The following is a 26,486-nucleotide window of genomic DNA, read 5'->3' on the forward strand; positions in this document are numbered from 1 at the left end:
TTCTTCTCACAACTTTTTGTATGGTGGTGTTCATATATCATTGCAATATCTATAGCTAGATAGTTCATGATTGCATTATCTCTAGACAGGGAGAGATAATAAGAATTCTATTTGTGGATGGTTCTTTTTATAAATTTTAATAAAATTAATTGTAATTTAGAATGATGGGATAGAAATAAGTAATATATTGGTTGATAAGACATAGCTCCGTGTAAGTGTTAGTTCACTAAGATATGTTTTTTTTAAGCAATATTAATTCCTACATTAATTGTCTACTGAGGTAAGTCTTTTTATCTCAAGAGTTTCAGCACAATCTATGTAGTGAATGCATATTTTAGCTAAAGGTAAATCATTGCAATCACTAATAACTATATTTTCAACTTAAGTCATATAACTCTTAAAGAAATAACTGAGGGAAAAATAACTTTGAAAGAACTCTTAACACACTCTGCAATTTCGTCTACTTATTCCAAAACTAAATGAATCTGAATGCGAATACAAAGAATCATGCTTGGCAATATTCAAATGGAATTAAAGCTAACTCATTCGATTAAGAAAGAGAACTATAACAACTAAACAACAATGTTAATCTATCACAAATTAGAATTGAACAACAAATCCTAATTGAACAACAATCTCGATTGAATGACAATTCTCAATTGAAAAACAATCTCGATTGAACAACAATTCTCAATTGAATGGCAATCAAGCAAATACGATAAATGACTTCTAAGAAACAACTGCGTGTGTCAGCAAATTATGGAAATTGATTGACACTACCTCTAAGATCTATGGTACCATAATTTAGAAGGAACAATAATCTATTTTGAAACTAATATAACCAATCAAATCAAAGCATTATTCAGATACATCACACGGCTAAATATAAATCGAAATGAACAGCAATATAAATTGGAATCGTCAATCCTCACAATAAGCAAAATAATATTAACTGAATATTAACAATCAATAAACATTCAAATGGAAAGATTATAACACAAGGAAGTAGTAGAACTTCTCTTGACTGGGCCCAAAGTCACCAGAAGCCTCCGCTAAGGAATACTCAAAATATAAGTGAAGATCAAATGCAATCTTTCATTAATATGAGTAACCAGATTACAACATCAATGAGATAACAGTTGGATATGTCTAAAAAAGAATGATTATACATTACATAAGTCTAAACTGAACTTCGTTTGCCTTTTGGCCTTATATATAATAGTAAGAGGGAAAACTAGATAAAAGTGAATCCTCAGGATCAGGAGATCCTGAGGATTTCGCAATACATAATCTGATTCTGTCATGAAATAGTATTGGTCTGCCTAGTCTCTCGCTGCCTTGCCTACGTTGGACGTTGTCTTTCCCTTTTACGGCTTGGTGCTGCTCTATCAATTGAACGATAATTGACCAATCCACATCTTCTGCACACAAGGATAGTAAAAAGTCAGTTTCCAGTGCTAGATTTATCTAAATTATTACCAAGTTCTTTCATCCAACTTTAGTTGTAATTTTCTTTATTTCAGTTCATAAACATAGATAATCGTGTAAAGATAAATACGAAATAAATAAATTACTGAGGAGGAAATATACCTTTTTATTGACCCAACATACTCCCCAGCTTACCTTGTTGCATGTCCTCATGCAATTAAATAGTTGACGTGTAGCAAAGTTAGGGAGTATGCAGAATATACCTGCTCCTTATAATATTTAAAACCATTTTTTTTCTTCAATATAATAAAATCTTGGTTAACATCTCGGTCCTTCAAGGTGTAATCACAATGATACTTATCTAGATCATACCATATGATTGGAGTCTTGTATCGACATCCTATCCATTCAGGTTCCATAGTCAAAATTATATTACTATATTTATAGAAATGAGAGGAGGCAGCTTTAAAGTTCTGATATCCAAATGGTTCTCGATTTCTAACAATAATGCTGGAGGCTTCTCCCCTTTTTCTAACTGCAAATAAGGCTTCCTCCTTAATCTCTTGGAAATACTCCTTTCTAGCTTGTATAACATATGTATGGAATGGCCCCAATTGGCCTATACGACCGAATTGTTTCATGAATTTCTTGTCTTTAATCAAGAGCTACAGGGGTTCGGTTGGTTCTTCTCTCATCCATAAGTCAATTCCTTCTTCATGCCTCCTAAAGGTATTGTGGGCCTTGGCCCACTTGAGTTGATTAGTGGCGAAAGAGAGAAATGCCTAGAGTTGCACATCCCTTATAAAGGGGCCATGGTTACTGTCCCTATCATCTTCCAGAAAGAAATTGTGCATATAGAACTCACAAAGGAGGTGTTGTACTTGTTCGTTATGTTCTCTAAAGTATTTGACAAAATCCAGGGTGGTTTTGATTTCCATTGGCTTACCATCCTTAGCATCTTTGATCTTTAGTGTTAGGAACTTTTCTAGGAGGTAGAGGGCATAATTCATAGCAGTGGCTCTGCATGACAAGGTGTCTCAATAAAGAGAGAAGATAGTTTCCAACTGCTCTTGAGCCTTCTGTATTTTCTCTCGTGCTTTCTCAACCTTTTTTTGTTCAGCTGTGAACTGAGCAAAGGTTTCATCCTCAGTTATGGTTAGTGCCACAAACTATTTCTTTAATTCTTGATGTATCTTCAGGGGAACTACCTCCTCCTTGTACTGGGCTAATTCCTATTCCACCTTTAGTAATTCATTCTACAGTCTACTAATAAGTGCTTCCCTAATTAAGGGAGTATAGGTAGGTGTTTCTTCAGTTTGGGTTTCTGCTACTTGGGTCTCCATGGGATTGGCCTGAGCAACAACTTCATATGCCTCTCGAATCATGCACTGATGAATTGGAATTTCCTATTTAACATCTATTTGAACAACAATATCCATGGTAGGATGGTCTGTTTGGGTCTCCTGTGAGAAAACACAGGGGTTCTTGGTTTGCATTTTAGCATCTTCTACAAGGCATGAATCTGTTTGAGTTTCATTTAAACAAGCCAAAAAAACCTCAGTTTGGGTCTTAGCGTTCCTTCTAGAAAAATGTTTTGTCTGTGTGCCTATGGTCTCTTTTTCTACTTTCAAATTCTTGGCTCTAATGGCCTCCTTTAACCACTCCCTTAGTTTCCCAATTATTTGCTTCTATTTCCTATACTTCTTAAGTGCTTTTCTAAGCCTGTACATATAGGACTTATTTATCCTTGGGCTACCGATCGGTGATGGGTTAACTGCATTATCCTCTAGTTCTTGTACAGGTGGTAATGTATCGGCATCAGGGAGGGTTCCATCTAGAACTATATCTCCCGAGGGAGCTTCAACTTTTAATTATGCCTTATCATGGATTTCTCTTTCAAGAGACCCCATTACAACTGTGTCTCCTAAACAATTGTCATTCTCCATATTTTCTTCTGGGTAGGCCTCATCCTTAGGGGACTTAGAAAAAATAGTGTTACCTGGTCGATTTTCATCTATCGAGGTTTCATTTACATGGTTTTCTTCAGCTGGGGGGTCCATTGGATCGGTGTCTGTTGCCCGATTTCCTTTGTTAGTGATATCTTCTTCATGTGTCTCCACTTCAAGAGCTTTTTTCACAGAAGGAATTGTTTCCCTCTGTTCTTTCATGGAATCAGTGCATGGTTGGTTTTGCTCATGACCAAGATTGTCAATAGGGGTACACTGGTTGGGAGTGTAATAATGTTTCTCATCATTCCTGGATTGTTCTCTAACTTCTCCAAATATCCCCATGTCTTCCAATACCGTGGCCACTTCCTCCTCATAGTCTTTCAAAGGAGAATTTTTCGGACTTGCAGGTGGTGTGTGGGATGGTCCAACGTCATCTACTTGAATTGGGATGCTTTGTTGGGATTTCACTTGTACAGAGTGCCTACACTTTGTTGGATTCATGGGCATAGAGGAATTCTATATTTTTAGTGTTTTTCTTGGACCTGGGGTTCTTGGCCCTTGATTCTCTGTTACTATGTTTTCTAGGGTTGGAGCCAAGGTAGGATTTATAACATTATCCCATGTCAACCACTGTTGGGCTAGTCCATTCATAATGATTAATTTAATCAATCAGTGATGGCTGATTACTTTGTGTGGGTCCTTGGTTGTCCTAACTCGACAGGCGACATCATGTAATAGAGAATTCAAGTAAAACAACAAATTAACTGAAATTTTCTCTTTTAAAATGGCTAAAAGTTTCAGTTGACGAGGCTTCACCACATCATGCCAATCATAAAAATTAATTTATCTTTGCACGATGACGGAAATTTCTTGCCACGATTGCCTTAACACCAAAGGATGGATCCCTTTTCCTGCGTGCACCCGTTTCTCTCCTAGATCCTAGAATACTTTAATTGCATTGTGTAGAAGGACATGTTTTTCTATCCATTTGGTTCCTTCATCTAGAAGTCCAGTGACTTTGGCTATGAATACTTTAGAAATGGTTATACTTCTATCTCTGACTGTGGTGCTACCATTCTGCAAATTCTGCAAAAATTCCAATGTCAGCCCCTCATGAAAATCCTGCAACCTACTCAGATATTGCAGCCATCCTGCATGCTCGAGAATCGCTCGAGAATTGCACGAGGTTGATCTGATACGATAAGTACAGTGGTTCATTCCTGATAGCTCTTCCTCCCATGGCTACTATACCTATGACTAGTTCGCTTGTATGCAATTGCTTTACACTTCCACAATTCGGAACAACGACAGAAAACATTATAATAATTAACAGAGAAATGATGATATTTTGGGATTTAATATCATATTTAGTTAAGGCATCGGTCCCGTCAACCATACTTAATGCAGGATCATGAGTCTGCATGACAGTCATAATGGATGCCATCCTTACCCCAATTAGAAATACTTGCCAATTATTACTCATTCATAATCATCATTCAATCCTTCCTCGAAAGTTAATTCAAATGATTATTGAACAATTTCTCTTAACTGTCACACATGTCATGCATACGCAGGCCATCCCCCTTCTAACTAGAAAAAGGCATCCACGTCCTTTCAGCGTGTGAAAAGAAAGCGAAAGAATTAACAAGGCACAAATGCCAAAAACCAATTCTAAAAACAGTGTGTTAATCAATAAAGCAATTAAAGCAAGACGCGTCATTGGATGGGAAATGGCTAAAAAGAAATTAAAATAGAGATTTTAATACATTATGTCAAAATATTATTTCCAGAATTGGTATTAATGACAAAGACATAATCAACGATATATATTAATGACAGATGTAAAATGATTGGACAATTTAAAATATAATGAATATATGATATACGTATACCATGCATATCAGCTTGTAAGAATGCTGTTCAAATGTAAAATTCCCTTTAGAGACAAATCTATAGGTGATAAGAGCTTAGAGAACATTTGGTATTGTAAGATGATACCCCAATACCATAAGCAAAGCCACTGCTGCCAGCAGGTGTTCATGGCCTCGACAGGGTTTCTTTTTAACCCCACAAATGAGCCAAAGTCCTCCTTTTAGAATGTAGATGGTCCTTCTTTTTCCTGTCATAAAAGGACCACTATGGTGGAAAGGTGACTAGATAATTGTAGTGCCATTCACTAGGATATAACAAAGTGATCAGGTTGGCTCGTGATGAGACCCCCTACCCTTCTGACAGCTTTAAGTATCAAGAAGGTCATTACCTTGGTTTGGTAGCTGAATTGGAATGTCATTTGTTAGATCCTGATGATCATGGTAGGCTGGCTCGTGATGAGACCCCCTATCCTTTTTAAGACAATGTTTGATTCTTTTTCTCATCTCATTATGTCCATTTTTTTTGTGGAATTTTTATTTATTAAAGAGAGGGAGGCCCATTTTCTCCTTAAGAGTTAAGGATGGTGTAAGAAGTAAAAAGATGCCAATGAAAGTTTATACTCTTATCCCCATATCATCATATTAATGAGATTTATCCAATTGACAGTGTAAAAACATAAGCCAACATGGTTTGAAAATAATGAATCATTTTATGATGTGTCCAGAGAAGAGATATTTAGTCAGTCATTATAAAGATACATTGTATCAGCTTTGGAACAAAGATAACCATCAAACGGTTGCATGAGTCATAATGATATTGTTATTACTATTTTTTCAAGCACAAATCCATTCAAATGGTGTTTATTCACAATACAAAGGAGAAAGAAAGAAAAGATGACATCATGATCATTAAGAAAAATTCACAATTTATTCTATTAAAAAGACAAAAAGGGGGTTGTTCAATGGATTGAACAACAAAAATGGCAAATAGAAGTGTTGTTCAATCGATTGAACAAAAAAAAAATCGCAAAAAGTGTTGTTCATTCAATTGAACGACAATTGTTCAATCATTTGAATGGAAAAACCAAAGAAACAAAAATGTGTCGCTCAATTGATTGAATGACAATCATTCAATCGTTTTGAATAGAAAAATCAAAGAAACAAAAAATGTTTTGTTCAATCGATGGAACAACAATCATTCAATCATTTGAATAGAAAATTCAAAGAAACAAAAAAAAAAATGTTCTTCAATCGATTGAACTGGAATTGTTCAATCATTTGAACGAAAATCGTTCAATCGTTTAAATGATAAAATCAAATAAACAAAAAATGTATTGTTCAATCAATTGAATGACAAAATCAAAGAAACAAAAGATGTGTTGTTCAATCAATTAAATGAAAATTGTTCAATCATTTCAATGGAAAAATAAAAGAAACAAAAAAATGTGTTGTTCAATCAATTGAACAAAAATCGCTTGAACGACAAAATCAAAGAAACAAAAAATGTGTTGTTCAATCGATTGAACGACAATTGTTCAATCGTTTGAACAACACTTATCAAGAAATGAAAGTTCTCATATTTAAGTGGTAATGTCTACTCTTAATTGCAATCAATTGAAAAGAGTATATTCATTATTTACATCTTCTAACGAGATCTCAATTTTTTGAAAGAAAATCTGCTGGGTCATCACTTCCCATAGCTAAAATTTTCATGGAGGGGCCCTCGTGTACCTACTCGCAGAAAGACTCCTTGGTGAGTGGTTTGTGATAGAGGTGTACTCGGTGTCCATTCACCTTAAAATAATGGCCAGATCCGCTAATGATAACCAAGGTAAGAGTACCATTGTTATGCACTTCTTGAATCTCATAAGGGCCGAACCATCTTATTTGCAACTTTCCTAGGAAATCTTGGAATTTGCAGTCATAAAGCAGTGCCCAATCCATTTTTTGAAGCATTTTTTTCTTCATAAGGTTGTCATGCCATTTTTCCCTTTGTTGTTGAATAATTACAATATGTTGCAAAGTAAGTAGTCGAGCCTCATCTAGTTCATTAATTTGTTGGAGTTGCTTGGTTTGGGCTTCTGTTAGATCCAGCCCCACTTCTTGGGCCGTCCTTAGAGTCTTTATTTCAAATTCTATCGGGAAAATATTTTTTTTCCTGAACACAAGCTCGTATGGAGAGTATCCAATAGTATTCCTCAAAGTCATGCGATAGGCCCACAAGGCCTCTGGCAGTCTAGTATCCTAGTCTTATCAGTGTGTTGAGACTTCCTTGGTTATAATTGCTTCAACGACCTTATTGGTGCTTTCAACCTACCCGTTCGCCTGCAGGTGATATGGGGATGTGATCCTATGTCTAATATGATGATTCCTGAGAATGGCAGTAATCTTATGTCCTGTGAATTACCCACCCCCATCTGTGATCACTTTGTGCGGTAGCCAATATCACACAATCAACCCAAAAGGGAAGTTAATCATAGCTTCCTCTCTCGCTCTTGGTAAATCTACTATTTCCACCCATTTTGTCACATAATCCATGGCAACCAGTATGTAGGCTTTCTAATTGGATGGCAGATAAAATGGGCCAATTAAGTCTAAATCCTTCTATGACTAACTGGGGTTACATAGGCATTTCATGAGATTGGCTAGGGCTGCCCATCCTTTGACAACTATCACAAGCCTGGGAATATTTCTTAGCATCCTTAAAAATAGTGGGCTAATAATAGCCCATCTGTAATACCTTATGCCCTATCCTTCGATCTGCAAAATGTCCCCCACAGGGCTCGTCATGGAAAGCTTTCAGTATATCATGAATCTCATTGTCGCAGATGCTTATGCATATACACATGTTAGCTCATGTATGAAAAAGGTATCTGCCTATCCAAGAGAATCAGGTGCTACACTGAACGATTAGCTTCCTCTCTCTTGTTCTCAAATGCCTGGGTAGCTTCCTAACTACCAGATAATTCTTCACATCTGCATACCATGGTATTTTGACTGCCACGACAAATAGATGTTCATCCAGAAATTGGTCGTCTACCACCAGTGGATCATTCACTTTCGGAATTCGTAATAGAAAGTCAGCAACTGGGTTTTCCTTCCCTAGAAAATCCTTAATAGTAATGTCAAACACCTACAAAAGCAATAGTCATCGTGTTACTCGACCATTTGTGATAGGTTTATTATCTAAATACCGAACGATAGAGTGATCAGTGTATAGAAAGACTAGGTAGCCAGCTATATAGTGTCTAAATTTGTTTATTGCATAAATAACAACTAAAATTTCTTTTTTTCTGTCACTGTATAATTAAGTTCTGCAGAAGTGAGATTTTTGCTAATATAATATATAGCATAAGGTTTCTTGTCCTCCTCTTGGCCAAGGACAATGCCTATAGCTACATATCATGCGTCTGTGGATATGTGAAAAGGCAACTCCCAGTTTGGTCAACGCAATACTAGTGCTTTAGAGACTAGTTTCTTTAAACCTGTAAAAGTTGTGTCACATTTGTTAGACCAACTAAAATCAACATTTCTAGTCAAAGCATATAGAGGTGCAGAAATTTGTGAAAGTTTTTAATAAACCTACGATTATAGCCTGCATATCCTAGGAAGCTATGTACCTCTGTCTAAGTGCAGTGGGTAGGCAGTAAAAGAATTACCTGAATTTTTGCTGGGTCTACCTATATTCCTACTATAGAGATGTAGTGTTCCAAGATTACACCGTCAGTCATCATCATGTGGCACTTGAAATTGCTTAAACATAACCTGGTAGCAATGCATCGCTCTAAGACTTTTTCTAATGTTTGCAATTCTTGGTGGAAGTCATTCCCATATGGAGTAAAATCATCCATATACACCTCAAGTCCTTCATTTATTAAACTAGCAGAGATGTTGACTATAGCTCTCTAGAATGTAGCTAGGGAATTACACAAGCCAAATGGTAATACTATGTTCGTGAATGTACCCCATGGATAGGTGAAGGTTGTTTTGTCCTGGTCTTCAAGGGCGATCTAAATCTGATTGTAGCTAATGAAACCATCTAAAAATGAAAAGAACTTCTTCCCTGCCAAATATCTAGGACCTGACCGATGAATGGGATGGGAAATGATCTTTCTGTGTTGCCTTGTTCAACTCCCTATAGTCTACACAAATATGCCACTTCTCATTTTCCTTAGGGATGACCACTAATGGAGAGACCCATTTACTGTCTAAGATAGGATAAATAAAGTTTACATCCAACAACTTCTGTAACTCTTCTTTCACAACGTCCTTGAGATGTGGATTTAATCTCTATTGAGGCTGTCAAATGGGTCAAGCAACCTTCTCAGTATAGACGTGGTGTGTACATAGTTGTGGGTCTATTCCTTTTATATCAAGATAATCCCATGCAAAAGCCCCTTTATATTTCTGTAGGAGTTGTATGATCTTTTGCTGTTGATCTCTATCTAGATCGTCATTAACATTTAGAATTTTTCCATGCTCGATCTCTACCGGTTTGCTGTTATGAACAAAAGTCATCTGAATATGCTGATCATCGGTATCCTTCAGAGGATCCTCCATGGCTTAATTATCCAAGATTTCTTTCATCATTTGACACTTTACATTGCTCACATTAGTAGGTTGATTCATAAAGTTATTAATAACGTCGTCTTCAGTTTGATCTTTAAATTCTAGTACCTTTGCTACTATGAGTGGTGAATGGATGCTTTCCTCCAGGTACGCTGGTGGTTGTTTACATATTTTTACTATGGGTAGGCTTGGCTTGGTAGGAGGATATAACACAAGATTCTTTACAGCATCCCCCTTTGCAATAGTCATGCTGCCTTCTCGGTAGCCAGTATAAGAATCAGCTATCGCAAGCTAAGGCCGACCCAGAATCAGAGGGTGCCCGTCTAATCTACTCTTTGGGCTTATGACAAGAAAATCTACTGGATATTCCCACGAATCAACAAAAATTGTGTTATCCTGTAAGGTTCCTTCTGGCCTTACTACTGAACGATCAGAAAGTTCTAATAGAGTGGTGGTTGATTCCAGGGCTGTAATACCAAGTGCTTGACATGTTTTTGTTGTTAAAATGTTAATGGCTACACCCAGATTAACTAAAGTATTGGGAAAAGAGTGGCCATATATCTGAACTATCACTATGAGGTTTCCAGGATCTTCATACTTCATTGGAGTTTTCCCTCCCAAGAGTAAATTAGATAAGGTCCCTACAACTTGAATGGTGGGTGAGGTTTTTGCTTTCCTCACAAGCTTCTTTACACATAGCTGTTTAATTATTTTGGCATAGATGGGTATGTCTTGCATGGCCTGTAGGAGAGGGATTTTAATACAAATATTTTCTAGTTCCCGTACAAGATCGAAATCTAGATAAACAATAGATTTGGGTATCGTTAACCTTTCGACGAACGGGGGAGAAGTGACTGTAAGTTTTTTAGGATTTTCATGTTGATTTGTCTCTTCTCCTTGTTTTAGTTCGGTATTAATTATAGGTGGTGGTATATGTACAAGTGGGGTTTCAATTTTGATTGAAGGTTGATCCATATTTTCCTCAGGGGTGATGATACAACCTGACCTCAATCTGAGTTCATTACATTCTTTCTACTCAACCTCATAATTTGAGATTTCAATAATCTGCACCAACTGAACTGGTCTGTTATTAGGATTTGGATTCGGTTGAGCTGGCAATTGAGGTCACAGAAGAGGTTGGGGACTTTTTTGTAATGTATAAGGTGTTGATAGTGTAGGTTGAAGCTGAGGACCAGCCCTCACAGGTGCGTTAGATATCCCCAGAGATCACTACCAATTTGTAGACCAATTTGGATTTTCAAAGGTAGAGGCAGGCCACTAGGAAAGATAGGGATTGCCCTGCGAAAGAAGAGTAAAAGGAAAATTTGGCCAGCCATTTCCTGGAAAAGATTGTGTTGGATAGGGTGTCATAGGGAATGGAAACCTTTGCTAACCTGGGTAGGGTGATTGGCCCTACCATGTTGTCCCAAGGTTCTGTTGTTGATTAAACTGAGAAGAAGGAAAGAACTGGGTTGCATCTTGTGTCATATCTCTAGGTTTAGCCTGCCATTGTCGACACTCGTTCATCTGATATACTAACACTGTTTCTTCTTCTGCTTCCTTGAATACTTGTTTCAGCCCCAGTAATGATGGACATTGTTCAGTGGCATTCTCTTTAGTACAGATAGCACATGTCTGCACCATGTCTAATGGGCATTCTCATTGGCTATGCTTCTTTCGACAACATGGACAGAAGATGGCCAAGTTTTTTTCTACTAAGGCTTTCTTTTGTTTAGCCTGCAAGATGTCTAGTTGCATTGTGAGAGTGCCCAGGATGTCCGTCTTAAAATATTCTAGGAGGTTACCGATTTCCATCTGTGTTACGCCTCCACTGCGTGGTTTGCTTCCCATGCTCATGGGATCTCGTCTTCCTGCTCCTGTGCATGTGCATCCTCACGAACACCTGATACATAAGCAAATAATTTCATCATAATCTTCCTGAGAAATATCTCCTTTTCCTATTAAGTTTAGAGTTCCTACCAATTCCTCTTTCATTCCTTTAATTAAGATAGCTCTTAGGAATTCTTTTAGTAAGGCAGTGTGTGGAGACCTTTGCAAATTATAATTAAATCATTCTACATATTCTTCTAGTGTTTCATTATCTTTTGTAGTCATCTTAAAAAATTCATCTTTCAGTTCCCTAGTCTTAAGGCTGCTCCTTTCAGAGTGGAAGGGAACAGTTTTAGCTTTTGGGGGTCAGTGGTGTAGTCACACCCTCTACAGAGGACATCAAACTCAAACAGGAAAGCATCAGGATAATCTATGATCATCCCATGGAAATTTAGGATGCTCTACAGAGGAATAGCCTTCATGGGGGCATTGGCCACTTGGTCGACTATGGGGTACTCTAACGTCAAGGTTTGAGCTTGAGTTGGCTGATCTGCCATTTTGTTAAAGATGTGCCAATAATCTTCGAGGACTTCAAGGGGTGCTTCTTAAGTAAGCGGAGGGTTAGAAACCCGAGATGGCTTTGTGGAACTACATAGACCTAGGATATCAGGAGATCCTTGTTCAGGCACCTATGGTTCTGCCTTAGCAGTCCCACTGGTTTCTCCTTTTCCTTCTCTTAAGTTACAAGACATTCCCTTTTGTAGAGGATCATAATGTGAACTTATCATAGCTTGAAGACTCTGTTCTGATCCTCCAACTTGGTTTTGAATCTCAGCGTAAGCTACAGATGGTGAGCCTGACGCTTGAGGGATAACAGTAGAACTTTTTCTAGGTATTACCTGGAATCCTATTGACACTTGAGACTCTACTTTCCTAATGATTTTGTCTATAGAGGTTGTTCTCTTAAGGTTCACCAATCCTTTGGGTTTTGTGGATTTTGGTGGAGGATTCTGTTCTTTTTCTATCTTTTTATTCCTAGTCATTCATAAAAACCAATTCTTATTTAACCTCTAAGCCTTCGCTGGAAAGCGGGCTTGTAAGAAAGCACTTTACTTGCTAGGTACATAGGTTCTTACCTTCTAAAACCCATTTCTTTCACAACAAGATAAAAGGAAATCACTTGAAACACTCTCCCTGGCAACAACGCCAAAATGTTGGTTCACTAAGATGTCTTTTTTTTAAACAATCTTAATTCCTACATTAATTGTCTACCTGAGGTAAGTCTTTTTATCTCAAGAGTGTCAGCACAATCTATGCAGTGAATTCAGAGGTTAGATAAAGGTAAATTGTTGCAATCACTAATAACTATCTTTTCAACTTAAGTCATACAACTCTTAAAGAAATAACTAAGGGAAAATTAACTTTGAAAGAACTCTTAACACACTCTGCAATTTCGTCTACTTATTCCAAAATTAAATGAATCTGAATGTGAATACAAAGAATCACGCTTGGCAATCTTCAAATGGAATTAAAGCTAACTCATTTGATTAAGAAAGAGAAATGTAACAACTAAACAACAATGTTAATCTATCACAAATTAGAATTGAACAACAAACCCTAATTGAACAACAATGTCGATTGAACGGAAATCATCAATTAGACAACAATCTCGATTGAATGACAATTCTCAATTGAATGATAATCAAGCAAATATGATAAATGAGTTCTAAGCAACAATTGTGTGTGTCAGTAGATTATGGAAATTGATTGACACTACCTCTAAGATCTATGGTACCATAATTCAGAAGGAACAACAATCTATTCAGAAACTAATATAACTAATCAAATCAAAGCATTATTTAGATACATAACATGGCTAAATATAAATCGAAATAAACAGCAATATAAATTGGAATCGTCAATCCTCATTGTAGTGGCCAATCTTGGGTGCTAGATTAGACTAGATTTAATATCAACCAAGGTAGGTAAACTTAGAGGCACGTGTCTAAAGTCTATAGACCTAAAAGGATCTCATCTACCTAACTAAGTGTTTACTGTGACAGGCTATAGCACTCCCTTACAGGAGATTGAAATATGTTTCCTCTCACACTTTAGCACTCAGATCATCTAATTTAATTAACTGTTCTAAAGAAACAACATGTTACTAGTCTGAGTTTTCAACCCTCTTACAAGGATATCATTCACAAAAGCTCTTTCCAGCTAACACACTAAGCATTCATGAAAACCAAAAACTCTTTTAAGCACATTACAACTTAGATGCATGAAAACAGAGTCCACAGAGATACTTCGAAATTCAATGGTCGATCAAATCTTTTACAAGATATTGTTCAATAATCTAGCATTTGAATTCTCAAACTATCACCATGAATAATACTTGCAAGAACTTCTAATCGAATCAATAAAATCACAGGCAAGAAAATAACATTAAACTCTATTCAACATTATTCAGATTCAAAAACGCTATGGAAATAAAAATAAAAGTATACCAATCTCCACGTAGGGCCCGTCCACGCTTCAATGGCACACTTAGGAAACTTCAAGTGATGAAAATGTTAATGCATAAGCACTGTAATGGTAAAACTATGCCTGTAATTAAGTTCTGGAAATCAAATCACATGCAAGAGAAATGTTCTGGAAACAATACACAAGAACAACAACATTCTGGACAATACAATACGCAGTCCTTTTATCTGCTTGTCTCCTATCCTCATTCACTAACTTTCCCTTCTATTCTATAATTGGATGTACATACATTATCATACAGATGTTTCTGCTTTTACAAGAAAGGTGATTTTTGTCTTTTCTAATCTTAATTGATTTCCAAAGCAAAACGAAATCAGTTTAGGCAACTCTGGCTTTTTGCTACGTTTGTGACCAAAAAGGCTGGGTTTGACCAGCATTGACCATGTCTCCAGGAGCTTTAGATTCGCTGTTGAATAGATATTTCACCATGTATGTACATTCGAGATCATGTTCCTATCCTTTATTTTGATTTTCCTGCCATGCCATGTGTCACATCATAAACCATTTACAGGAAGTCATGACATCCTGTAATTTTGTTGAAAATTTCTAATTTTTAACATAAAAATTCACAAATTAAATTTAATGTAAAATAAAAACTATAATGCTTTGATTAATCAATTTCAATGGACTATGAGGGGTTTATGGGAGAAAAAGATAGACAAATGATGGATTTTCTAGAAGAAAATGATGGCAATGAAATGGTACCAACATCTCCCCCAAGCTCAATGATTTAGCATGTCCTCATGCTAATCCTGATGTGCTCCCTTTATACTCTATTCCTGCTTGTGCCTCTGCCGCTTGTAGCAATGCATCTATATTCTTCTAAGCTTGGGCATTCTTCTGGACGTGGAGCTCATGTTTCATATTCTTGTATTTTTCTTTGAGAACTTTCTTTTGAGTATACCATTTGGTTGCCCATTTGCAAATGTCAGTTTGCTCAGTCTTAAGTTCTTTGATTTGCTCCTTCAGCTTCTCATTTTTCTGCTGAGTCTTCTTGCTTTAAGCTCTCAACATTTCATTCTCCTTCTTGATGACCTTCTCTAGCATGTTTGCCTCCATCAATTCCTCTTTTAGCTTTTCAATTTGTTTTTCTAACCTCCTTTGTTTCTTGTTTGCAGGTGCTGGCTCTTTCCCTTGTCCATTGTTATTCTCGACTTCCATTTCTGCTTCCAGACCTGGCTGTGAATGAGCACCGCTCTCAATGTCCATTGATGCATCTACATTTGACTCTGGTTGATCATCTTGTGTTTGGGTCTTTTGTATTCTCCTTGATCTTCTTGTATATGTAGTGAATATTTTCTCTTGCTCAATTTTTTGGGTAGCTTGTTGCCTCATCCTTCTTGTCCTTACACTACTGCTATGTGGAGGAACATTTCTTGACTTGCTCTCTAGGATTTCATCATCAATATCAAGCATAAACTCTGAGCGCTCTTGCTGTTCCTGTTCATCTTCTCCATATTTGATTTTATTAGCAACCAAAAATTCTTTCGATGTTTTTCCCCTTCTCTGCACTTCAAATTCAATTAGAATTTTAATCAACCCAAAATGATACAAAATTTTATCTTCATTACCCTTTTGTTTCTGAATAGTTTTTGACATCTTAGTCAAACTCTGTAAGAGGAAATAGGGTAGACTGATGGTGCATTGCCTTTTTAAGTGCAACACGAGTTTGATGTGATATAGATATACTATGCTGTAACGACCTTCACACGTAACAAATTTCTGAATAATGTACACCATTTCATCCCATGGGTGCATCAGCCAGCTTCTAGGGACACCCTTTTTCCAGTTGACAGAGGAAACCCTCGACCTAGACATAAACTGAGTCCATGATTTTTCCTTAAATTGTTTTGTTTTGAAATATTTTTCCCCTTCTGGACTGATTCCCAAGGTTTGTGCTATGGTATCCTCTGAAATCCTAAAAGAGAAGTTGCCTATCAATGCTTTCTCTCCATTAAATGTGAATGCAAACTGCTTAGTCACTTCTTCATTGTTCCCATTAAATTTCTCTAGGAAGGACAACCATTGCTTTTCCCTTAAAATCGTAATACAGTCATCATGATATTGGGAACTATCAAATGTCTCAGGCTCTGCTCTATTGGTCATTTTGAAAATGAAACTCCTATTCAAACCCTTTTTGTTTATGCTCAACAATTCAACAAGGGTCTCTCAATTTGTTACCTCTGTTCTGTGCTCTACTTAACCGACCTGGTAGCGCCCTCGGTTCTCAGGGTCTCCTTCTTCAATTGCTTGGGCAGTGACCGGATTCATGTCCTCGAATTATGGGCGGAAGTAGAAACTCGTGGTGAGCCTATTTACTATGCTTTCCCTTTGTAGCGCCTGCTATCTCAGCCTTCTTTGAAATCACAGAGTTTGAATCACTAATATGGTAACGCCCTTTACGAACTGAGAGTTTTATGAAATGAAACTTAACAACTGACCTTACCCAAATTACTATAATGATAATGCAGAGCAAATTCACATCATAAAGACAGAGGAGCTATACTGGTTTGCATAGGTACAATCATGAGAACGCCATATACATGTAAGGAGTGCTGGAGTGATGATAACGGATAGATGTTGCATGAGTCGACTTGGGTCAAACAATCGTTTTATAACTTGGCCGATTCAAAAATGAATGAAATCATTAAACACTTGTCTTTCCAATGATTCACCACTTGTCCATTACTTGTTGGTGCTTGGCCGATTGGAAAGATGATGGATTAATGACAAGGTTTGATGGTTGATTCAAAAATGAGGAGTTAATGACTAGGTTTGAAGGGTGGTGTAGGAAAAAGATTTAAAAATCATAGGAGGAATATGGTAATAGGCTAAAGTGTGTTGGGAAATGATAGTAGAGTTGAGTAGTTAGGAATGTTACAAGGGTGATGGGTATAGGGGTGTGTGAAATTGATAACAAGCAATCATAATCATCATATTTAACACTAAAATAATTCAAGAATTTTAAATGTTAAAAATAAAAATTACAACAATACATTACACTTGTTGGTTGACTAAAAGTTGAGTTGGCATGCACATGTAGGACTGATCTTCATTATAGGTGGGACTAATCTTCACTGTCCATAACAGGTTCCTTTTGAGATGAAATTGGATATAACAGGTCCCTCTGAAATCTAAAGAATGTTTGTGCAGCTTCCTTGATCCTTGGTGTCGATGTAGCCTTGATGATGAGAAACCTTTGAAACTATGTTGAAACTTTGTTGAAGTAGCCTGATGTATATTGAATGCAGTCTTTAACAGGTTCCTTTGATGTTTGTTGAACAGGTCCCTCTAATATTGGTACTGGTAACATAGTCTTTTGAACAGGTCCCACCGCATATTGCTTGAACAGGTCCCTCTGATTAGAAAAAAAACAAAAACAACTCCTTTATTGAAATATTGAAGTGCTGAAACAAATTCTTTGAAGATTTACAAATGAGGAGATGAGATAAGGAAAACAAAATGTTGATGCTTCTCCCCCACTAAAGTTGTGACTTTTCCTCGAGTCATTATTGAAGAGATGAACCAAACAGTAAACAAACAGAACAAGCAATTCTTACCAGCCAAAGGATTGGTTTTCAGGTAAGAATTCTAGGTTAGAGTGTGCCAGAGTCTGGTTTTCACATCTAAACCATTATTATTATTTTATTTGTTTATTTATTTATTTTTAATAAATATGAAATGAAATGAACTAAGGTAGAGAAATCACAGCTGAAGGTTGCAATATCTCAACCTCCCTTTGCTGAGATACAGTTTGAAGAAAATCCTCCTCACTGATGGGCTTATGAAAGAGTTTCAACCTATGGCCATTGACAAGAAATGGGTTGCCTTCTCCATCAATGGTAGTAAGCTTGACTGATTCATTTTCATAAACTTGAACTATTTCATATGGGCCCATCCAATGTGTGGTAAATTTGGCTTTATGATCTCTGAATTTAGAGTCAAAGAGTAAAGCCCAGTCTCCTTCTTTGAAATGTTTCTTTTTGATGTGTGCATCATGCCACTGCTTCCTTTGTTTCTGCATTAGGAGTGTTGTCTCCTCTGCTTGCTGCCTCATTTCATCTAGCTGGCTCAATTGTTGAATCCTCTCTTGTTGGGCTTCATTGAGATCAATTCCTAAATCTGCAGCCATCTTATAAGTGTGTATTTGAAATTCAATAGGAAGCATTACCTCTTTGCCATACACCAACTGATATGGTGTAAATCCTGTAGTGTTCTTCCATGTGATTCTATAAGCCCAGAGTGCATCTTTGAGCTTCTCTTCCCAATTCTTTCTGTTCATTTCTACTATCTTAGTGATAATTCCTTCCAATGTTTTATTGGTAGATTCCACCTGGCCATTGGCCTGTGGATGGTAAGGTGTACCTTTCCTGTGCTTGATTTTATATTTTTCTGTGATGTCTTTGACCAGCTTTGAGGTAAACTGAGTACCTTGATCAGTCACTATCTCCCTTGGTACACCATACCTTACAAAAATTTCTTCAAAAAGGAAGTTTACCACTGTCTGTTCAGTTGCCTGGACTAGTGCTTTGGCTTCAGCCCATTTTGTCACGTAATCAGTACATACTAAGATGTACTTTTTACCTTTAGAAGTTGGATTGATGGGTCCTATGAAGTCTAGAGCCCATTTTTCAAATGGCTCTAAGTGTACTTGAGGCTGAAGTGGCATTTCATCTGTAGCTGTTGGCCTACCCATTCTTTGACAGCTATCACAACTCTTCACATACTTCTTGGAATCCTTAAAAATATATGGCCAGTAGTATCCAAGACTAAGAATCTTGAATGATGTTCTTTTAGCTGCAAAATGCCCACCACATGGTTCATCATGGCAAGATTTTAAAATATCAATTATTTCATCATTTCTTACACATCGTCTAATAATCATATCATAACCAGTGTAAAATAAATCTCCATTAACCCATGAGTATCTAGCACTTTGTTTGATCAACTTCTTCTTTTCCTTTGGAGTAAAATATGGAGGTGTTCCTCCTATGGACAAATAGTTGGCCAAGTCAGCATACCAAGGATTCACTATTGAAATTGCAAATAAATTTTCATCTGGAAAAGAATCTTCAACCGAAACAACCTCACCTGGATTTTGTAGTCTAGAAATAAAATCTGCCACCTAATTCTCCTTACCTGGTCTATCTAACACTGTGATATTAAATCCCTGTAATAATAACAGCCATCGGGTAACTCTGCCATTAGTTACTGGTTTATTCATTAAATACTTGATGGCAGAATGGTCAGTATGTACAAAAACCTCATAACCAGTTATATAATGTCAGAATTTATTCACAGCATGTATGATTGCAAGAATTTCTTTTTCAGTGACTGTGTAGTTTAATTCTGCAGGTGTTAGATTTTTACTAATGAAATAGATGGCATAATGGAAAGACTCTTATTTTTGGCCTAATGAGGCACCTGCTGTAGTATCAGATGCATCTGTAAAGATGTGAAATCGTAGGGTCCAGTTAGGTCCTTTCAAGACTGGTGTGGTTGATAACTTTTCCTTGACTGTTTCAAAAGCTTGCTGACAATTCTCATTCCAGTTGAAAGGTGTATCTTTTGCTAGAAGCTTAAACAGAGGCAAAGCTATTTTACTAAAATGTTCAATAAACCTTCTGTAATAGCTTGCATACCCAAGAAAACTTCTTACCTCTTTTTGAGTCTTCGGAATTGGCAAATTGACAATAATCTAGATTTTTGATGGATCAACTTTAATGCCTTGAGAAGAAATATAGTGGCCTAATACTATCCCTTCATTTAACATCATAAAGCACTTTTCATTGCTCAGGGACAGATTAGCTTCAATACATCTCTTCAAAACTTTTTCAAGATTCTCTAATGCATGTTCAAATGAATTACCATACACTGAAAAATCGTCCATATAAACTTCAACACAGTCATGAACTAAATCAGCAAAAATAGCTAATACAGCTCTCTGAAATGTAGCTGGAGCATTGCAATGTCCAAATGGTAAAACATTATAGGCATAAGTGCCCTAGGGACAAGTAAAAGTGGTTTTGTCCTGGTCCTCTAAGGCTATCCTGATCTGATTATAGCCACTAAAACCATCAAGAAAAGAGAATTATGATTTCCCAGCTAATGTGTCTAGAACTTGGTCGATAAATGGTAGTGGGAAATAATCTTTGAGGGTTGATTTGTTCAATTGTCAGTAATAAACACAAATCTGCCACTTGCCATTTTTCTTGGGCACTACTACCAATGGGGATACCCACTGACTGTCAGAGATAGGATAAATAAAGTTGACTTTCAATAGTTTTTGTAATTCATCTCTAACAATATCCTGAAGCATGGGATTCATTCGTCTCTACGGTTGCCTCACTGGTTTGATATTACTATCCATATAAATATGGTGAGTACATGTTTCAGGGTGAATTCCGTGCATATCGGTGTAGTCCCAAGCAATTGTGTTCTGATATTTTCTCAATAATTGGATCAATTTTTCCTCCTGAGATGAGTCTAGGTGAGTGCTAATATTCAAAGTTTTTCCTAGACTAATCTCTATGGTCTTGCTTTGTGTGTTTGTGATAGATTGAATGGGAAAAATGTTCTGAAATGTTGTTTGCAAAGATTGAATGGTGCATGTTTCCTAAAAATTCTATGCCAAAAGTTCATCTGTAGCATGGTATTGTTCATTTCTTGATTCTTCAGAAATATCAGGTTGAGAAAGGAACAATTCTACCAAATCATCATTATTATGTTCTTGAAAATCATAGATTTGATTGATGCTGAAAATAGATTGAACTTCTTCCTTGTCATTGTATTTATCGTCAAGCCATAAATTGTGTGCTACTGCTGGTGATTGTGCTGATGGGTAAAGAGTGAGTTGTTTTCTTTCAGTTCCTCGTGAAATAATCATATTACCTGATCTACATCCTATGAATGCATCAACAGTTGTTAACCATGGTCTACCAAGGATGATGGGGTGTCCTCATAAATTAGATTTTGGCTGAAGAACTAAAAAGTCCACTGGATACTTTCAAGATTCCAGTGAAACAATTATGTCCTCCAAAATCCCTTCAGGAATCACTTTAGACCTGTCAGCTAGTTCTAGAACAATTGTTGTGTGCTGCAAGTTTGTGAGCTGCAATGTTTTCATTGTTTCAAGAGTCATCACATTTATTGCAGCCCCAAGATCAATTAAGGTGTTTGGAATATGTATGTTGTTAATCATTGTAGTGACTCTGGGAATACCAGGATCAACATACTTTTCCATTGAAATGGTGTTTGTCATAAGGCCAGCTAAATGTCCAATAACATGAATAGTTTGTGGATCAATTCTTTTCCTAGTAGGCTTCTTGAGGCACAGTTCTTTGATTGCTTTAGTATATATGGGAATGACTTTTATGGCTTGAAATAGTGGAATTTTTATATAGACATTCTTTAGCTCATCTAAAACATCAAACTATGGTATAGACATGGGAAGTTTTGCTTGGACCAATCGTTCTGGAAGAGGTGGTGGATGCAATGGTTGCATTCGTTTATTTTTGATGTCATCATTTTGTTTCTTTTGAGTTGGAGTTTCATTTTCATTTTCTTCGTTTTCTTCTTGTTTTTCAGTTATTGGAGGTTCTGTACCTTACCAGACCTCAGATTGATATTTTGTAAAGGTAATGTGGGATATGATGGTCCCTCATCTACATTATAGGCTGGTCTCTCTGCTCTGTTATTTGGATTTGGTACAGGCTGAGTAGGAATCTGAGTGGGTCTAGGAGGTTGTTGGTTAGATGGGAGTTGTAAGTGGGGTGGACTTATTGGTGGAGGAGCAGGCAATGCTTGTTGAGTGTTTTGGGGTTGATAAAGAACTTGCTGCTGAGGATATTGCTGATATGTTTGAGGATATTGCAAATGTGGCTGATGATACTGTTGATATGGCTGAGAATAATGTTGGTATGGTTGAGGATATGGTTGATATTGTTGAGAGTACTGCTGAAATTGTCTCCATTGTTGCTGTGGGTAATATTTGTGTTGCCATGGCATGGGCACATTCCAAGAATTCTGAGAATACATCTGATCTTGTGCAGGAAATTGCAAATTTTGGTTTGGAAACATACCTGGAGGTGGAGGTCTAGGTTGCCACGGTCTCTTAGCGCCCATGAAATACACATTCTCCATATCTGTATTAGCTAATTCCACATTACAATTCTGTAAAATCTTGACTTTAGAGCAATGAAATATATCATGATTTTCAGTACAAAAGGCACAAACTTGAATGTTTTCTAATGGGCAGTCTTTCAAGGCATGTTCCTTCTGGCACTTTGGACAAAAGATAGCCATTATTTGATCTTCCTCTTCTTGTCTTTTCTTGGCTTTCAGAGTGTCAATTTGAGTTCCTAAGGTACTTAATAGATCTGTTTTGAATTCTTCTAACAGGTTTCCTATTTCAGCCCTTGTGACACTTGCTGAAGCAGATTTTGTGGCTTTAGATGATAGAACTCTTTTTCCATTTCTGGCTTTGCTCCTTGAATACTTTTCACATAACTCAGCAATTTCTTCGAAAGGCAAGGTGGAAATATCACCTTTGCCCATCAAATTAAGATCATCTAAGTATTCCTCTCGAATGCCCTTCAAAAATATTGTTCGAATCAGATCAAGAGACATGGTTCTGTGTTTTGATTTTTGTAAATTGTAAACAAACCGCTCCAAGTACTCCTCTAAATTTTCATCCTCTTGTTGATTCATCCTAAAGATATCATCTTTGGAATCTTTCAATCTACAATAAGGTTGGTATTTCTTTAGGAATATTCTTCTCATGCCATCCCAATCAGTTATTGCATGCTCACCAAGTCCCATGAACCATCTTAATGCTGATGCTTTTAATGTTGCTGGGAAGAGTCTAAGCCTATGGGCATCATCTGTGTAACCATATGTTCGATATACTATGTCAAACTCAAACAAGAATGAATCTGGGTCTTCTAAATCCATACCATAAAAGTTTGGTAGCATAGATGGAGGTATGTTTTTCATTTTTATTTCGTCATCTTCTTTCGGTTCTTGAATAGGAAATTTAAAGGTTGACTCTTCCTCCTCTCTTCGATCTTAATTTGGTGGTTCTCTTGCTGATCCATCTCCTTCCTCAGCCATTTTGATAGGTTCCTTTGTTGATTTAATTTCTTGTTCAATGTCACTTGTTTCAAAGAGAAGTTCAAGGAGAGATTGTTGAGTTACTGTGCTACTTTCTCTTTTTATAGAGGATTCAGGGAGATGTTTCTTCTGTGATTCGTGTGCTAATAGAATTTGCCTCTCAATGAGTGTGAGTCTTTTCCCTGATTTTTGTTTATCCTCTAATGTTTGTATGGTAACTTTCCCAGCTGGTGTTGTGTGTTCAACTTTTCCTAAAGGGTCTGCTCCTAGTGGTAATTTAGTTTTTGGATGGGGGATTTTTATGAATCTACCTTTATCATCTCTAGATCTAGACATAAGTAAACATGACTTCTAAAATGATGAATTAAAATTAAATCTATGTTTTTTATTGTTTTTATTTGTTTGTTTATTTATTTATTTATTTATTTTGTTTTTAGAAATCCTCTAGCTGTGCCTCCCCGGCAACGGCGCCAAAATGTAGTGGCCAATCTAGGGTGCTAGATTAGACTAGATTTAATATCAACCAAGGTAGGTAAACTTAGAGGCACGTGTCTAAAGTGTATAGACCTAAAAGGATCTCATCTACCTAACTAAGTGTTTACTGTGACAGGCTACAGCACTCCTTTGCAGGAGATTGAAATATGTTTCCTCTCACACTTTAGCACTCAGATCATCTAATTTAATTAACTATTCTAAAGAAACAGCGTGCTACTAGTCTGAGTTTTCAACCATCTTACAAGGATATCATTCACAAAAGCTCTTTCTAGCTAACACACTAAGCATTCATGAAAACCAAAAACTCTTTTAAGCACATTAAAACTCAGATGCATGAAAACAGAGTCCACAGAGATACTTCGAAATTCAATGGTCGATCAAATATTTTACAAGATATTGTTCAATAATCTAGCATTTGAATTCTCAAACTATCACCATGAATAATACTTGCAAGAACTGCTAATCAAATCAATAAACTCACAGGCAAGAAAATAACATTAAATGTTATTCAACACTATTCAGATTCGAAAACACCATGGAAATGAAAATAAAAGTATACCAATCTCCACGTAGGGCCCGTCCACGCTTCAATGGCACACTTAGGAAACTTCAAGTGATGAAAACGTTAATGCATAAGCACTGTAATGGTAAAACGATGCTTGTAATTAAGTTCTGGAAATCAAATCACATGCAAGAGCAATGTTTTGGAAACAATACACAAGAACAACAACATTCTGGACAATACAATACGCAGTCCTTTTATCTACTTGTCTCCTATCCTTGTTCACTAACTTTCCCTTCTAGTCTATAATCGGATGTGCATACATTATCATGCAGATGTTTCTGCTTTTACAAGAAAGGTGATTTTTGTCTTTTCTAATCTTAACTGATTTCCAAAGCAAAACGAAATCAGTTTAGGCAACTCTGGCTTTTTGCTGCTTTTGTGACCAAAAAGGCTGGGTTTGACCAGCATTGACCATGTATCTAGGAGCTTTAGATTCGCTGTTGAATAGATCTTTCACCATGTATGTACATTCGAGATCATGTTCCTATCCTTTGTTTTGATTTTCCAGCCATGAAACGTGTCACATCATAAACCATTTACAAGAAGTCATGACACCCTGTAATGTTGTTGAAAATTTCTAATTTTTAACATAAAAATTCACAAATTAAATTTAATGTAAAATAACAACTATAATGCTTTGATTAATCAATTTCAATGGACTATGAAGGGTTTATGGGAGAAAAAGATAGACAAATGATGGATTTCTAGAAGAAAAGGATGGCAATGAAATGGTACCAACACTCATAATATGAAAAATAATATTAACTAAATATTAACAATCAATAAACATTCAAATGGAAATATTATAACACAAGGAAGTAGTAGAACTTCTCTTGACTGGGCCCAAAGTCGCCAGAAGCCTCTGCTAAGGAATACTAATAATATAAGTGAAGATCAAACACAGTCTTTGAATAATATGAGTAACCAGTGTTGAAAATTGGCAACAAGAAATTGCTAAAAATAGAAGTACTAAAAATAGCACTGCTAAAAATAGCAGTTTAGGAATTAGTGTTGGATTGGGCAACAAGGAATGAAAAACGGAAGTGATAAAAATAGAAGTTCTATTTTTAGCAGTTCAAGTTGGATTCCTATTTTTAGATAGTCCCTGGTCTAAAATAGGAAGTAAAATTCAAATTTTGTCTTACCAACAGTTTGAATATTAATTAATTAATTCTCCATGAATTAATTAGTTAAGGAAAATCAAACTTGAAGTATTTATGAGAACATGCAATAATTTCTCCACTGATTAGGGAATGTGTCCTTGATTTTCTCCACTGATTGAGGAATTCAGTATGAGTGCTATATTGAGAGGATCAGTTGACTTAGTTTAACTTAGTCAAGTTTAGTTAGATTAATTTAACAAGTTGTTAAATTAATGAGATACAATTTGTTAATGCTTGCATGCATGTGACAACTGTTATTTTCAGATAATTGAGTATTCTCTCATGGATAACTGACGCACGGCAGTTCAGACAGAGACCCAGTTGAGATTAGAGAAGGGACAGTGTACTATCAGTTGGATGAATATTTTTCCTATAAAGGTAGCTCATCCATTATGACGATTCATCTCCTTCAGCTTAGTGCAGTTATTTCAGAGGTCAGTGTTTTGTGTGAGGTGAGAATCACATAGGTTGTAGCTGGAGGACCAGGAAAAATTGTGCATAGAAATAGGAGGCTTGGAGGGTAGAGGAGAAGGTTTGTGAAAAGCCTTTAACTGTCTATGAGCAATATAGGGATTGTACTGAGATTTGGATAGCTTCCGAGCTAAGGCTTTGTGTAATCCAGACATATTTCCACTTGTATGCTAATACAGAGATGGGGTTTTAGGCTGGTGCTTTCCCCTAGTTATATATTCTGTGTTATGTGAGTTTGATTTCTCCATATCAATTATATGTGTTCATGCTTGATGTTGCTCATGGTTGATTAAGCTTTTGCTAAATTGTTTATAGAAGTAGATCAAGTGTTTTGCTTTAGTACATTGCATTACCAGGTGATATATAGGTGAGAAATTTCTACATGGCATCAGAGCTAGCTGATTTGTAGAAAAAGTTCTACATGGTATCAAAGCTAGCTGATTTGTAGGAAAAATTCTACAAAATTCTACATGGTATTGGAGCAAAGGTG

Source organism: Pinus tabuliformis, chromosome 3_1, assembly GCF_031772625.1.
Source record: "Pinus tabuliformis cultivar Carrire ecotype Pingquan chromosome 3_1, CPIR1, whole genome shotgun sequence".
NCBI classification, from domain to species: domain Eukaryota; kingdom Viridiplantae; phylum Streptophyta; class Pinopsida; order Pinales; family Pinaceae; genus Pinus; species Pinus tabuliformis.